A 15,131-nucleotide genomic window follows, 5' to 3' on the forward strand; every position below is an offset into this window, starting at 1 on the left:
CAGGCATGTTACCTGGCATCCTGACGGGTGGAGGCTGACTTCCTGAAGCTTCTGCCTTTCTGGGGAAGTGGATTCTCCATGAAGTCAGACTTTGGAGTTGGGGCACAGAGGGCATGTATCTCTTGGCTTCAGAAGGACCTTGAATATCCACTTTCGGTCCCAATTTTTTCTTCCATATTAGCTCATTTCAGTGGGGAGAAATTGGGGCATGGTTGGAGGAAATCCAGCCCTTGGTTTCTTAATTTTGGTTCAGCCATTAGTTACAGCCATGGGACTTCCATAAGCTGCTCATCCCCTCTGGGCTCTGGTTTCCTCTCTTCTGAGCAGGAGAGGCAGACTACATGACCTCTGAGGATCTTTCTCTCACTCCCATTTTATGAGTCTATTATTTATGTTTTGAATTGGCCACAGAGGACTGGGCACAGGTCTGGGAGCTGTGACATTAACGTCGAACATGTCATAGTCCATTTGGCAGAGAATGATAGAAATCAATAGAAATGGCACCAATGCTTGGGGGAATACAGTCTGGCTGGGGAGATACTAAGAGAGGGATCACCTTTAAGGGAATTTCCATAGACAAATAAAGCCCTGTTTCATAATGAACATTTCTTGGCCGGATCCATCTCAGAAATAATGTCTTACTCAATATGAGGGTCTCTGGCCTGCTTTGCCTCATTCCAAGTATTCCATCTCCTCTTCTCCCTCCCCCTTTGCTGCTCCATAGTCACTCCCTGGCTCTGCCAGCCTCGGGGTCTTTCAGAAAGCTTGCCAGACCTTCCCTGCTAGGAAGGACAGTCAGTGATCATCACTGGGGAATGAGCTGGCAGGTTGGTGGGGATGACTCAACAACCTGGCTGCCCACTTCAACACACCATGGGTCCTGTTATCAGATCGAAAGACAGGTGTTTGTGTAGAGGGCTGTTGGAACTCACAGATTAGCTGGACAAAACGACTTCTCTGAGCTTTGCTCTCTGCCTTTTGCAAGAAAATAAACTGTGTTAAAGCCTTTTGTTTGTTTTTCACTGTCATTTCTGTATATGATCCCCTCACCCCCCACCCCTGCCTTGCTCCATCCTATTCCACCCCCTACACAAACACACAGAACCCTCCCTTGTAACAAGAAAAATATTTTAGCAATGGTAACTGTCGGTGGATGTAGCCAGTATTCTGAAACTATGGTCCTCCACCTCTCACCAAGCAGAGGAAGGCATGTTCTCTCCCCTTTCTCTGAGATGAGACGGATCATTGCCATCCATTTGAATCTGGCCCTTCTTCATTTTACAACTTTAAAAAAATCGTTTTCTCCATTATATGCGATTATTGTGGTGTAGAGTATTCTCCTGATTCTGTCTGATTTTGTTTTGACTCTCTCTGCAGTTATAAGACTGTCCTAAATTAAGCACAAGTCCGGGGAAGAAATTATATTTTATCATTATTTTAAATTGTTATTCATTATACATAAATTTTTGAATTATTGTTTAAATTATATTTAAATTACTAACCAAATTTACTTTTATCTCCTCTGTTGTGGGAATGGGTTACTTACTGTATACTCTGCCCATGTATACACACATTTTTAATAATCATTATTGCATGCTTATACATAAATGTAGAGAGCAATGATATTGGTCCTATCAAAAAGCATTAGAAATTAAAAATATATATATATATATATATCAATTGTTCTTGTCTCTTTCTCTGTCATCTGTCATTTTTTTCTTGACTTTCTAAGGAGTTCAAAAAAAGTATGTTTATACTAAAGACACTCTAGTTTGTCTTATAACCAATGCCTTTTATAATGCAAATGTCTGTCTCTCCACTCCCTTCTCCCTCCCCTTACATCCAGATTCCAAGATTCACAAGAAATCAGGATAATGGAGAAACCTTTGCAGCCTTCCAGAAATCAGAGATCTGAGAAGTAAAAGAAAAAAAAAAACATGTCCAGGAAGAATCACAGGAAAGTAACCATTTTTTTCCTCTTTAATATTAACAGCAACATTCAAAGGAACTTGAATTTCAAGGTGCCCAGACTTCCAAACAATTAGAAAGCTGATTTCCTGGTACCCTCAGATGGGCAGCTTTTAGAATATTCCAGTTCCAGGCTGGCACCCCAAACACCTCTCAGTGGGATTCAGTAGAACATATGAAATGGTTTGCTATTTAGGGCTGAGCATCGTTTGGGGGAACTTTTGTACAAGATTCCATGGGGAAGAGAAGGAGCCTCTCCTTTGAAAGGGTTAACTGGGTAGGAGGTTGACAAAAGCGAGGAGAGCGGTTTGTTAAAGCACTTAGTTTAATTTGAGAAGATGTACAGATAGAAAATAGGAGGGAGGAAAGAGAAATATTTTGTATTTTTGTCTCTCGAGTAGCATCCTGTATCCTGTCGAGTTTTTCACCAACACCTCTATAGGGAGACCGAACTGGCCACGTCCATCTCCATGCCTTGCCTTAGACTGATGTAGCCCCATTTCCTTTTCCTCTTGATTCCCCTCTTTAACAAGAAGTTAGACAAACTAAACCAAATCCTCTCACAGGAGGAAAAACCGACCAATCAACCCGGGGCATTTTTCTGATGCCAAATAACCATTTCGCTCATTTTTCTTTTTAAATGTGAGCGTGCCACATGGATGAACTGGTTTCTCTTATTTTTATTTTTTGCTTTTCTTTTAAAAAGAAAAAAAAATAAGGGAGAAATCAACTCTAATAACAGCATTCGAATAGATTCAGGAAATCAGAGGAAATGCTGCGTAGTTGAAGCGCCCATTGGGGGTGTTGTTTATCATCCCTGTCAAATGCTAACTCAGAAAGCACAGCCCACTCCCCCCTCCTCCCCATTCTAACTTTTGTATGTTGGAAGACTATGCATGTGCAAACCTTGGGGGGCAGGGGGGTCCCTTAAGGGAGCTTTTGTGAGCCCAGAGCCCCCGTCTATCAGCTCCCACCAAAGCAGTGGCCAGTGCAGGGCTGAGGACTCAAATACTTTCATTCTTTATCTTGTATCTCTGCAAGGTGGGTTTTGACTTTTTTTTTTCCTGGATTTTTTTTTTAATTTTCCTTTTCAGTAAGAAGGATAAGCTTGGAGTATCCAGTCGCCGTGGTAACTGCCAGAAAAATCCTCCTGAAGTTTGAAGAGGTCAGCTAGCAGGGTCAACAACTCTGGCCTCTTTCTGCGCTCGGCCTGGCAGGCCCCAGCCTGCGGTTGGAGTGTCAGGCGAGGGCTAACCCTGGGAGGTGGGCCATTCCAGCTCTGATATAAATTTTTTGAGTCAGTTCACGGCTTGGGCTCTCCAGGTGGCCTCCAAAATCGATGGTGACCCCCTGACCTTGTCTCACGGAGGCAGAGCATCTAACCTAAGCAAGGATTTAGCCAGGAATGACAGCTTTCCGCTGAGTGTTATTGGGGACAGCGCAAACAGTTTGGGGGAGCCAGGAGGTAGGTGTGAGGGCTGGGGGGCTCATTAAAAGCACATTAAACAGCAATTTTCAAGACCCTTTTCTGTTTAAATAAATTACGAGTAGCAAGAATCAGGCCCATTTTGGGCGCCAGGCCCTTTTCTTCTTCCATCTTGGAAGAATCATCTTCCATCGTGGAAAGGTTGGGGAAAGTTATAGCGGGAATCAAAGTCTGCCTCCTCACTCCCCAGCAGCCTTTTGGGGACAAACAGAGAATAAACGCTTGGCTTCTGACAGAATCCCTGCATTCTGAGGAGCTCCACATGCCTCCTCCAAAAGGCTCCAAAAAACCAAGCTGATTATTCTAATAGAAAAGTCTTCTACTTGGGTCAAATCAATGAGTCCAACCGGATGCTTTTGTTTCAATCTGGAAAAAAGAAGGAACTTATTAAAAAAAAAACAACCCAGCATTTTGGAATGAAGCTAGACCAGTTGTGAGGTCCCAACACCTTGCTGTTTTGTCAAACAAATAGGGAGAGACTTTATTTTAACCCTATGGAGAGAAGGGGAGGGGGCACCCAACACTCCCATTGGAATGAGTTCAGAGGTGGATGAAAAATCCTTAAATTGTGTCGCCTTGTTTTTTTCTGAATGGGACATCTCATAGTCGATGCCTCACCCCGTTTTTCTAAGGGAAAAATGTCTTGTTTCCTTTGACTAGGTTAGTCTAAATAAATTCAACTGGAAAATTATATATCTATGTGAAATATTTTAAAAATACATGTAATGTCAAATGTATGTCAAATGTATAAACAATCTGTAAAATATATATCACAAATATATAAAAATACAAATATATAATATCTTATATCTAGAATATATTTTATAAATATTACATATATCATATCATAAATATAGAAAATATATGTCACATAAATATAGAAAATATATATCACCTATCATAGAAATAGAAAATATGTCATTTAAATATATAAAATATATATCATGTAAATATATAAAATGTAGATTACATGTTATATAAATATATAAAATAAGTTATAAATGTATAAAATCTTTACCTTCTGCCTTAGAATCAGAGGCCAGATTTGAACTAAGGTCCTCCTGACTCTAAGGCCAGAGTTCTCACCACTGGGCTGCAGGGACACTTTCATCATCTTCCTTCCAGAAGCTCCTCATTATAAGCTGTTTAATGGTTAACTCTTATTATTTCTCAGCAATAGCAAGGAATTTGAGAGATGGACTGTTAGAGTGAATAGAGAACCAACCTGATTAATAGGGAAATTTGGGGTTGGATTTCCACCTTTGACATACTCCAGTTAGGTGACCCTGAATTTGTTATTTAAATTTTCAATGCTCTGGGACAACTAGTTGGTTTAGTGGATTAAGAACCAAATCTAGAGATGGGAGGTCCTGGGTTCAAATTTGGCCTCAGACACTTCCAGAATTCATTTTCCTTCCCTTCTTTGATCAATTAATGTTTTTTCTTGCAGAGCACATTCTGAGAAATGGTATCTGGGAGCTAAGTCGCTGACCCGCATTTTGGCAAAAAAGGTGACAACAAATGATTTAGGAATGCCCAAGTCTTGGCCTCAAGAATACTTCCCGGCCAGTTTTTCTCAGGCTTAACTCCAGATAGCTGGCTTTTCCAAAACAGATATGGGATGATCCTATAGCTAATGAACCTATTCAGAAATGCACGAATAGCCACTGTATTTGGAAAGAAAACCATAGGCTTCCAAGACCAAGGCTGCCATTTGCATGACGATGCTTCAGAGTTTCTTTGTGGGGAAGTGGTAGGGAGCAATCAGACTTCCATTTGCTCTGATAAGCTGCTTCCCCCAGCCTTCCACCTTCAAAGTATGTGAAGAAAATTCTGGAGGTCTAGAACTCTTGTCCTGAAATTGTTTCCCTCAAATTAAAAAAAAAAATTGATTTCTAGAACTTCTCCAGTTTCCCAGGAAAATAAAGGAGAATCCTACCATTTATATTTTAGGAAGACAGTGAACTTTAGCATTTAGAAACTGGGTTTTGTAAAAATTTTGAGTGCTTTACCCTATGGATATGGAATATTTTATACATGTGCCACATGAGCTCCGGTATCACTTGGTTTGGCTCAATAATCTTTCTTCATTATAGGAATACAACCCAGGTAAAAATATGTCCAGAACTAAGCTATGAAAACAAAAGGCACAACATTTTCAAAAAATGATACTTTAAATATGGTTGGGGATATAGATTCTAAGCAATCATCTTAGTGCAAATATCAAGAATATGGAAATAGATCTTGATCAATGACACAAGTAAAACCCAGTGCAATTGCTTATCAACTATGGGAGGGGGGTTTGAGAGGGGTGGGAAAGAACATGAATTATGTAACCATGGAAAAATATTCTAAATTAATTCATTAAATAAAATTTTCCAAAACTTGAAAAAAATGATATTTTGGGGAGAAAGTTTAAACCTTCATCTATCATAAGCAATTCACCTCCCTTGGGCAGGTATACCTTCTGCCATCTTCCTTTGGTTCTTGATTTTGTGACTTTAATTATCATTGGGATCAGAGCTTTGAAGCTGGAATTTGAGCACTCGGGCCAAGTCAGTATCCTTCTATGAATCTTTATTTTTGTATTTCCCTACTTGAGTATAATTAAATGAACATCTCATCTCTTTCCCATGTATGTGGAAGAGCTTGCCATCTTAATTTTCCTGGCAAGCAGATGGACCCTGAAAAGCTTCTTAGGAGCAAGACTCCAGTGAAACTTTGTAGATTGGGGAAATCATCTTTATTACAGGAAGAAGGTATTCAAGAGCTAGTATTGGGCATGATCAATTTGACATCCTTCTTCTCTGGAATGCCAATATCTTGAAAATAGAAACAAGAAAGTGGACTGCAGGCTGTCTCCTTCAGTATGAAGGTCACCCAAGTTTAAGTCATCCTACCTTCTAGTATCTAGTTCATTTAATATAGCTGCACAATGATTGAAAATCTTATAGTGCCTGGATAGGTAAGCAGCCCACTTGTTTTGGATGTGTGTAAATTGAAAAACTATCAATAAAGAAGAAAGCTTTCCCACCTCTGCTTTCCTTTCCCTCTTGCCAATATCTGCATTGATGTTCAAATTCTCCTATTTGGATATGATGAGCTAAGGAACTCCAGTTACTTTAAAGAAAAATAGTGGGGGCCCTTGGGTAGCTCAGGGGATTTAGAGATGAGAAGTCCTCAGTTCAAATTTGACCTCAGACACTTCCTAGTTGTGTAACTCTAGACAAGTCATTCAGCCAGCCCTTACCACTCTTTTGCCTTGGAACCAATATACAGTATTGATTTCAAGATGGAAGGTAAGGGCTTTTTAAAAATTGCAAACAAATAAACGCATTGTAGCACATACTAAAGGTGGCCCCCAAGAACGTGTCTGTTGGAGAAGAGGGAGTTCAATTTGAAGGTTGGGTGGTAAGGAAGGGAAAGGTCTTTAAAAAAGTTATTGTGATATAGATACAAGATAGATATCATTAAAATTAATTTTCAAAATTATGGCTAAGGTAGAAAAAAGTTTTGTCATCAGTATATATAAAAAAGAATAGTCTAGCTGGTAATGTTTTCTGGCTTCCACCTATGTACCCCCTAACCAGAGTTTTCTTGGCTCACCATGTTCCCTAATATTTAAGGGATAGAGAAAGAAAATGACAGAAAATGGATTTGGACAATATTTTTTCCCATGTGCCCACAAAATCTTGAATTAATTAAAGCTGATGTTTGGTTTTCATTTTAGCCCTTCATGGACAAAGAGGTGAATGGCCTTTTGAGCAGCCCTAATGGAGTCTTCATCTCATTGGTTATATGTCACTTACTAAAAATATTTAGGGGTAGTTCAGAAGCTTTGTTGGATGTGGCATCTGTCTGATCCAATGATCAGTTTCCTCAGAATTTACTTTTTAAGACACATAGTATTATCCAAAAGTGCACCCCCCCTTTTTTTAAGCAATTCATCGTGACGAGCTATTATATTAAGTTCTGGACCCCAGATGTGTTCCTTTCATGAATGGATTGGTCTAGATGACCACTGTGGACTTTTTAAACTCTCATTTTAGAATCAATACACAGTGCTAAAAGCTAGTAAATGGGGATTAAATGACTTGCCTCGGATCACACAATCAGGTGTCTATGACCATATTTGAACCCAGGACCTCCCATCTCTAAACTTGGATCTCAATCACCACCTAGCTGCCCTTCACTGAAACTTCTTAAGCAAGGGAGTGACATGACCTTTGAAGTTTGGTGTCAGTCACAATTTAGAATCACAGAATCTGAGAGTTGAAAAAGTCTGCAATGACCATCTAGACCAACCCATTTATGAAAGGGAAACATGATCAGGGGTCAGATTTTGACCTCTATTCCTTGCTAGATGGGTTATAACAGACAACTCACTTGACCTCTCAGTCTCAGTCTCCTCATCTGTAAAATGGGGGTAATGATTCCTTTGCTGTTTGTAAATCCAAAGTACTTTATAAGTGTGAGTTGTCATTATTGTGATTAGGTCACCATCCTTTGTAGATTCAGAGTCTCTTCAGCCAAAGATCCACTTGAATGTGAGTGTTAACCTTGTAGGGGGCTTAAATTCACAGTACAATGGATTCCTTAAATAATTCTTGCAGCTGGGCTTTTCTTAAAGTTCAAAAAGGTACAGATCTGACCCCAAGAAGATGCCAAAATATATTAGGGTGAGTCACAGCCTTCCTGGTATCTGAAAACCTATGGGTGGGAAAGAAATTGCTAGCTCTCCTCCCATCTTCAATGGGTTTGGGCCTTAAAGAGATTCAGTAGAGTGACCCCAAAAAACAGTTGAGCCATTGACAAGCATTTATTGAGAACCTGCTCAGAGCTGGACACTGTGCCAGGGACTCGGGACAGTAGGACAGAAGTGAAACCTTTTTGCCCCTTTTCTAAGCAGCAGACAATATATGGGAAATTAGAGAGAGGCGATAAGGGGTTGGGGAGGAGAGAGGTGATAGTAGATGGATAGAGATAAAAGAGATGATAGATAATGGACAGATAGATAAAGAGATAGAGAGATTAAAGGATGATGGATAGACAGGGAATTGTGTGGATAGAAATAGTTTGAACTGGTAGCTAGTCCATGGATAGAGATAGGCAGACAGATGTGATACTTTGGATGGAGATAAGATGAAGAGATAGATGGACGGTTGATGGTTGACATATAGTTGATGAATAGAGATAAATAGATGATAGTAAGATAAATGATAGTTTAGATAGACAAATAGAAAGATAACAGAGATGTGAATAAATAGAAGAGAGAGAGAGAGAATAGTGTGCATGAAGAAAAGGAAAGAGTATTGGATCTGTGTTCAAGTCTCTACTTTGTAACTTACTGCCAGTGTAGCCTTGAACATTTCCCACAGGGTCATAGGTTCAGAGTTAGAAAGGGTTATAATTTATTTTTAACCTTGTTTTGCCAAGAAGGAAACAGTTCCAGTGACAGAAAGTGACTTGTTCTTAGCTAGGCAGAGCCAAGTTTCTAACTCAGAACCTCTGACTCCATCAATATTTCTATTGGACCCCTTTCCCTCTCTAAATCACAGTTCCCTCCAGTGTCAAATTGGTGGGGGTAAAATGACATTTCTGCAATATTTCTCAGCTCCCAAAGTCTCTGATCCTGAGACTTCAATATAGTGTGTTGCTTAAAGTATTTTCATATCCCTCATTCATCTGATCTAATCAGCAGCCCTCAGAGATTCTGACCAGAGAGAGTTATCAGCATTTTACAGATGAGAAAAAATGATAGGCAAAAAGGTCCTTCATTCCTCTCAGCAAATAGAGGGCAAGAGCAGGGTTTAGACTGCTTAAAGTTTTACTGGGTAGAAAGGAAAGGGAGAAAAGATTGGAATGGCGGATGTATACAAAGATCAGTTTATTTAGTTAACACTTGAAATGCCAGCAATAATTTCAACATATCAGAAACATAGCCTAGGTTAGATCTTAAATGTTCTGGATACAAGAGCAAAAACTCTGTAATTTGCTTTTTTTCTTATTGGGGAAGAGATTAAAAATGCATACATAATTTTCAGTAGTGAATTTTTTGTATAAAGTTATACATGCAACTCAATAGAAGAGTACAAAAAATAAGTCAGCTGTGCAAAAACTGAAGGAAACCCAAATTTTGAAGAAAAAAACCATTTTTTTGGAGCCTTTACACATGGAATGGCATTGGTTAACAGACTGATCAAACTCTGTTAAATAATATTAAGATAATTAGACACTATTTAACTATGGATCCTCATAAAAGTCGGCCATGATGAATTTAGGTCATTGTGATCTTGGAACAAAACCTCCATTTAGAATGTTGTGAAGCCTCAGCCAAGCACACTCCTCCCTCTCTTGGACATAGGACTACTGTAGCAGACTCCAAAAAGCTTAAGTGTATTGTGCTAATACCCTTTTAATAACTCTCCCCCCCCCCCAATTCCAGAGATAAACAGAATTCAATTCTAGTGGAGACCATTTTCTGTTGACTTTATTATTTTTTTTAATTGCTAATCTTTGCCAAGAAGATCTGGATTCAAATTTGACTTCAGGCACTTAATAACTATGTGCCCCCTGGGCAAGTCCCTTAAGTTCCCTCATCATTAGCTTCTTTATTGATAAAATGTGAAATAATATCTGTGATGCTGAACTAACAGAGTTCTTGATGCTATATTTGTTATTCTGTTTGTTGATTGACCTAAGTGACTAACCCATAATGACATCATCAATAGACATCAGAGGTAGGACCCTTGAACACAAGTCTCCCAGAATCAAAGGGTAATAATCTACTGATCCACTTTGTCCTTCATTTTAAATAAAATTTTTAAAATGACAATTATTGCTAGCTTATTTTTCTCTTTATTTTAGATGTAATTTATGTAGAAATGGTCTGAGAATAAATCACTGTCCTGCTATTATTTGATAGTTAATGCTGTACAGACTATTACAATATGAGGGCATATCAAATGACTGCTTGTTGTTATTGAATAAAAGTATTGAGATCGTAAGCTCATCTCTAGTCTCTGTGAAAACATCTTTAGGACACTACCAGTAGTAAAGCAGCAAGGATTAAAGGCATGTACCTCACCTTCATCCCCCATTATTTTCATTTTTTTCTGCTCTATTTTGTGAAAACTTCATTCTGTGTAGTTTTGAAATTATGAGAATACAATCTAGTGACATTCACTAAAAAAACTCATTAATTTTTTAAAATTAATTTTTCTTTTTACCCACTTTTAAATTTAAAAACCTCATCCTTGTTTTTTTAATCAATTTTAATCAATTTTGAATAAAAATCTCTTGATTTTATCAAATCTTTATCATTTTAAAATAAAAACTTCAAAATAAAGTAAAATTTAAAACTTCCTTAATTTAAAAAATCATCACTTTTTAAAATAAAATCTTTCTTGTTTTTCATCCATTTTTAATATTTTAAAATTCATCCTTCATTTTTATCCTAATCAAAAACCACATTCTTGATGCTTTAAATCAATTTTGAACACTTAAAACCATTTTAAAAACCCAACTTCATCCTTTTTTTTTTTTAATTGAGGATCTGTCCAAGCCATTGAGAGCAACATCTGTCTAGGATAATGGTCTGGTTCCAGCCTAGTTGATTAGCTGAATTGTCAAGGCTAGTTTGGGTTCATATTTATAGTATGGGAATTTGTCATCTGGGAGTCTAAACAGGATGCCATGCTTCTGGCGTAGAATTCGAGCCACCTGAGGATATCTTCTGTTAAGTTCTTTTGTCATCTGGGTCTCACTGGCTTCTGCTTTGGATGAAAGAGGTAAGGACGATGAACTCCTGCCCATCTGAAGACCCTTCGATGGAAGGAGTTGGAAGAAGGACCGAACTATTCAAAGGGAGGAGGGGCTTCGACCTCCCCTCCGGGAGCGCGTAAAGAGTCCCACCACCGTTCTTTCACGATCCCTGCACCGCCATGTTTCTTGGCCAGTCCCAAGTCCCTCTGGATTGCCCTGCTGCTTTCTCGTGCTCTCCTATCTATCTTTTGGTGGTTCCCCATGAGCTACGATAACATGTAAGGAGCTTATAGAAATACTTATCGAAATCAGCCGGACACAATGCAACACTTTCCCTCACAATGACAAGCGCCCCTAATTATGAATGACAAGTCATAAATTATGTTTAAACTGGATTTTCCACTGCAGATACTCCTCCTGCCACCCAGACAGCCTTATAAAGTTGCATTTGTGGCCTTAATCCCACTTGGATGGGTGCCCTGCTGCCTGCACTTTCCACCACTCTGGTCCTTGAGGCTCCTCCAACAAGTGAACAATCATTGTTTCTGTACCTTATTAGGCCAGAGAGCGGAGCGGCTAGTGATGACATCGGCAAGCCCCGCAGGCAGGATTCTGGGCAGACCCAGCCAACCTCCAACAAACCCCTTTTTATCCTCCTGTTTCTAGGAAGAATTATGATGGTGGTGCCCTGCTGTTGATCAGTCAAATCTGTGGTAGGCCTAGAGATAAGTCCTGTAAGTGTGGTGTACTGTAAGACAGCAGCTCCCATTCATTAGGAGTTTGTGTGTAATAAACCACCAAAAAGAGAGGGGGGTGGGGGCGGCAGTCAGAGGCAGCTGCAGAATCCAGGCACAAACAACACAAGCCATTCTTAGGAGCCAAAACTTTCTAATTTGCTGCTGGGCAGTCCTGCTCTGTGCCATCTTTCCTTCTCTTCCCCCCCCCCTTGCCCTCCATAGATTTCTTGGGGGGCTCTGAGGCCCAAGACCCTGCTAGCTTGAACCCCTCTTCTTCCCTGCCCACATCCCCATCCTCCAAAGAAAAGTAGCCCACTTCCCCATCTCCCAAAGACATACACTGAGGGATCCAACAAGAGAAGGGGGCAACTCTGGCAGCCCTTGGCACTGGAAGATGCTGGGTTAGGACTATTATTCCTACTGATTCACTTTTAAAAACATAGATCTGAGTCTGTGTTGAATACTGTTTTCTAGGTCTGATTCAGTAAAGATGGTAGCACTTCCCCTAAGTCCTGGTAGGTGCCCTGTGGGGCTGTTTTCCTGTGATCATGAATTTAATCTGCTTGCTAATGTCTTTTTTTTTTTTTCAGGCAACAACAGGTTCAAATGAGTAGGAAAGGGAATTGGGGGGAGGGGTGCTTCAAGGAAATAAGATTCTTGCTTCAGAAGCTAAAAGTCACTGCTTTTGTAATTTAAGGAAGGAAATCTTGTTTTCTCTGATGCCACAAGAAAAAATAAAATCTCAACTTTATTGAACAACTCCAGGAGAGCAAGTTAGACATTCATTTCATGGGGGGAGTTTCAGTTCAACAATTTGGCTTGGGGAAAAAATGAAAAAGAAAAGAAAAAATGGGGTACTTCCTTGTGCCCCAAACTGCTTAGGCATCAGGGCAACAGAGACACAAAATTGGAGAATCCCTTGCCCTCCAGGAGTTTATAGTTTACTTAGGAGAAGACAACATGTACATAGATTTATTAATTTAACTAGAATTTAACTCCCTGCCTTATGTGCCAGGCTCTGAGCTGGGTACTGAGAATACAAAAACAGCACCGTATCAGTTTCCTTGATACAAGATCCCTGAAGCATAGTGTTAGGAGAAACCATTTCAATTCTAATGCAGGGTGAGCTAAAGTTCTATTTGTACTGCTCATGAGAGAGATGGAGGAGTAAAGACTAAGAAGGGATAGGATAGAGTTTGCCGGTGGGAGGCAGCAGGAGAGAATAGTGACAGTTATGAAACATAGAAGACTGGCCCTTAGACTTAGTACTGGAGTGGGAAGGAGGAAAACTTCATCTCAAATCCAGTCTCTGAAATTTGCTGGCTTCTCTGCCACAAGGAAGTCACTTTTTCTTCTGAAAACTGAGTTTCCCAATCTGAAAAATATTGATAACATTTGTAACATCTTCCTCAGAGGGGGTATTGTGAGGTCCAAATCCGATAATTATTCAAAGGACTTTGTAAAATTTAAAGTATTACAAAAATGGCAATTTTCCATTTGCTTAAGACCACTTAATGTGACTTTTAAAAAAGCCGTAAGTTCTCCAATAAACTCTCTTTTTCATTTTGAAGCTGGTATAAAGAAGCCCAGCCTGGCCTGTCTCTTTCTGTCTCTGTCTCAGTGTTCTCTCTTCTCTCTCTTCCCTGTCTTTCTTCCCTGTCTTTCTCTCTTCCCTGTCTTTCTTTCTTTCTTTCTTTCTTTCTTTCTTTCTTTCTTTCTTTCTTTCTTTCTTTCTTTCTTTCTTTCTTTCTTTCTTTCTTTCTTTCTTTCTTTCTTTCTTTCTTTCTTTCTTTCTTTCTTTCTTTCTTTCTTTCTTTCTTTCTTTCTTTCTTTCTTTCTTTCTTTCTTTCTTTCTTTCTTTCTTTCTTTCTTTCTTTTCTTTCTTTCTTCTCTCTCTCTCTCTCTCTCTTTCTCTCTCTCTCTCTTTCTCTCTTTCTCTCTCTCTCTTTCTCTCTCTCTTTCTTTCTCTCTCTCTTTCTTTCTCTCTTTCTTTCTTTCTTTCTTTCTTTCTTTCTTTCTTTCTTTCTTTCTTTCTTTCTTTCTTTCTTTCTTCTTTCTTCTTTCTTTCTTTCTTTCTTTCTTTCTTTCTTTCTTTCTTTCTTTCTTTCTTCTTTCTTTCTTCTTTCTCTTCCTCTCCCTCCCTACTTTCTATCTACTCCTCCCTCTCCCTCTCTTTCCTCTCTCTCCCTTTTTCTCTCCCTCCCTCCCTCTCTCTCCCTCTTTCTCTCTCTCTCTCCACACACACACACACACACACACACACACACACACACACACACACACACCACCCCTAGTTACTGACATGGAATACTGACTCTTAAAAGTCAGGTGATTAAAAAAAGAATATTTTGCATGTTCTGGGTTTCCTTACCATTCCAAATGTGGGGCAGTTGGGAGGTTGGCGGGGGCCAACTGGAATGCATTCCACTGGTTTTGGAATTCCTGCAGGTGTTTCCCAAGCAAAAGCCCCTTTCACAGAGTACCATCTGCAAGTGTCATGTGCCCACCAGCTCCCTTCCCTCCCAGCTGGGGAGGGGGGATTGTTTGTTTGTTTGCCTGATTGACATGGAATGACCAGGACCCTTGGTCCATTGCTTCCAACAGAGTCCTTCTGAGTTCTGGAGCTCCCTGCAGATCCACCCGCCTAAATTGCCCAGGATTCCTCTCAAATGCTTCCTTCTCATGCTCTTCTGACTTCCAAGTTGCCCTCTGCTGCTTTTCAGACTTCACAATTTGTCCATGACATTGATTCAAATCATAAGTTGTGCTACATTGGTGTTTCTCAACAGAACAATCCAACTGAAAAGGAGCTTGTAACCCTCACAGTAAATATATATTACATCCTCTGAATGGACTGTGCTATTTAAGTAAACATTAGACCATAGCATAAACAGAGGGCAGATTGGGGTGAGGAATTAGTGGGTGCTTGGAAATCTCTCTAAGAAACAGATTTTTCAATTTTTCAATAATTTCTAAATGAAAACCAAAATAGCTTCTAAGATGTATCTGGCAGGTTTTCTCCAGTGTCCTCTTGAAGCCATTACCCTCTTTCACAGAAGATATTGTTCTTTGTTGTTTTTTTTTTCTGAACATATTTTTTTTTCAAAGGTACAGCTACCCGGAAACCTAGTAAACATACCTAAAAGTGATTTTTAGTCTTTAGTCTTTGTTGATTG

At 39.5% G+C, this 15,131-nt stretch overlaps 1 long non-coding RNA gene across 4 annotated transcripts in view; it reads left to right on the plus strand.

The window, feature by feature from the left end:
* The window catches only part of LOC103106337 (uncharacterized), a 610,021-nt gene extending 599,560 nt beyond the window's left edge, over positions 1-10,461 (plus strand). For 3 of the 4 annotated variants that reach the window (XR_008914168.1, XR_008914169.1, XR_008914170.1), the window contains one exon: positions 1,847-10,461. This is a non-coding gene — a long non-coding RNA (uncharacterized LOC103106337). The remainder of the gene's footprint in view (positions 1-1,846) is intronic. The other variant, XR_008914167.1, reaches the window with a different exon arrangement.
* The last annotated feature ends 4,670 nt before the right edge of the window (positions 10,462-15,131 follow it).

This window comes from Monodelphis domestica, chromosome 8 (genome assembly GCF_027887165.1).
Source record: "Monodelphis domestica isolate mMonDom1 chromosome 8, mMonDom1.pri, whole genome shotgun sequence".
In the NCBI taxonomy this organism is placed as follows: domain Eukaryota; kingdom Metazoa; phylum Chordata; class Mammalia; order Didelphimorphia; family Didelphidae; genus Monodelphis; species Monodelphis domestica.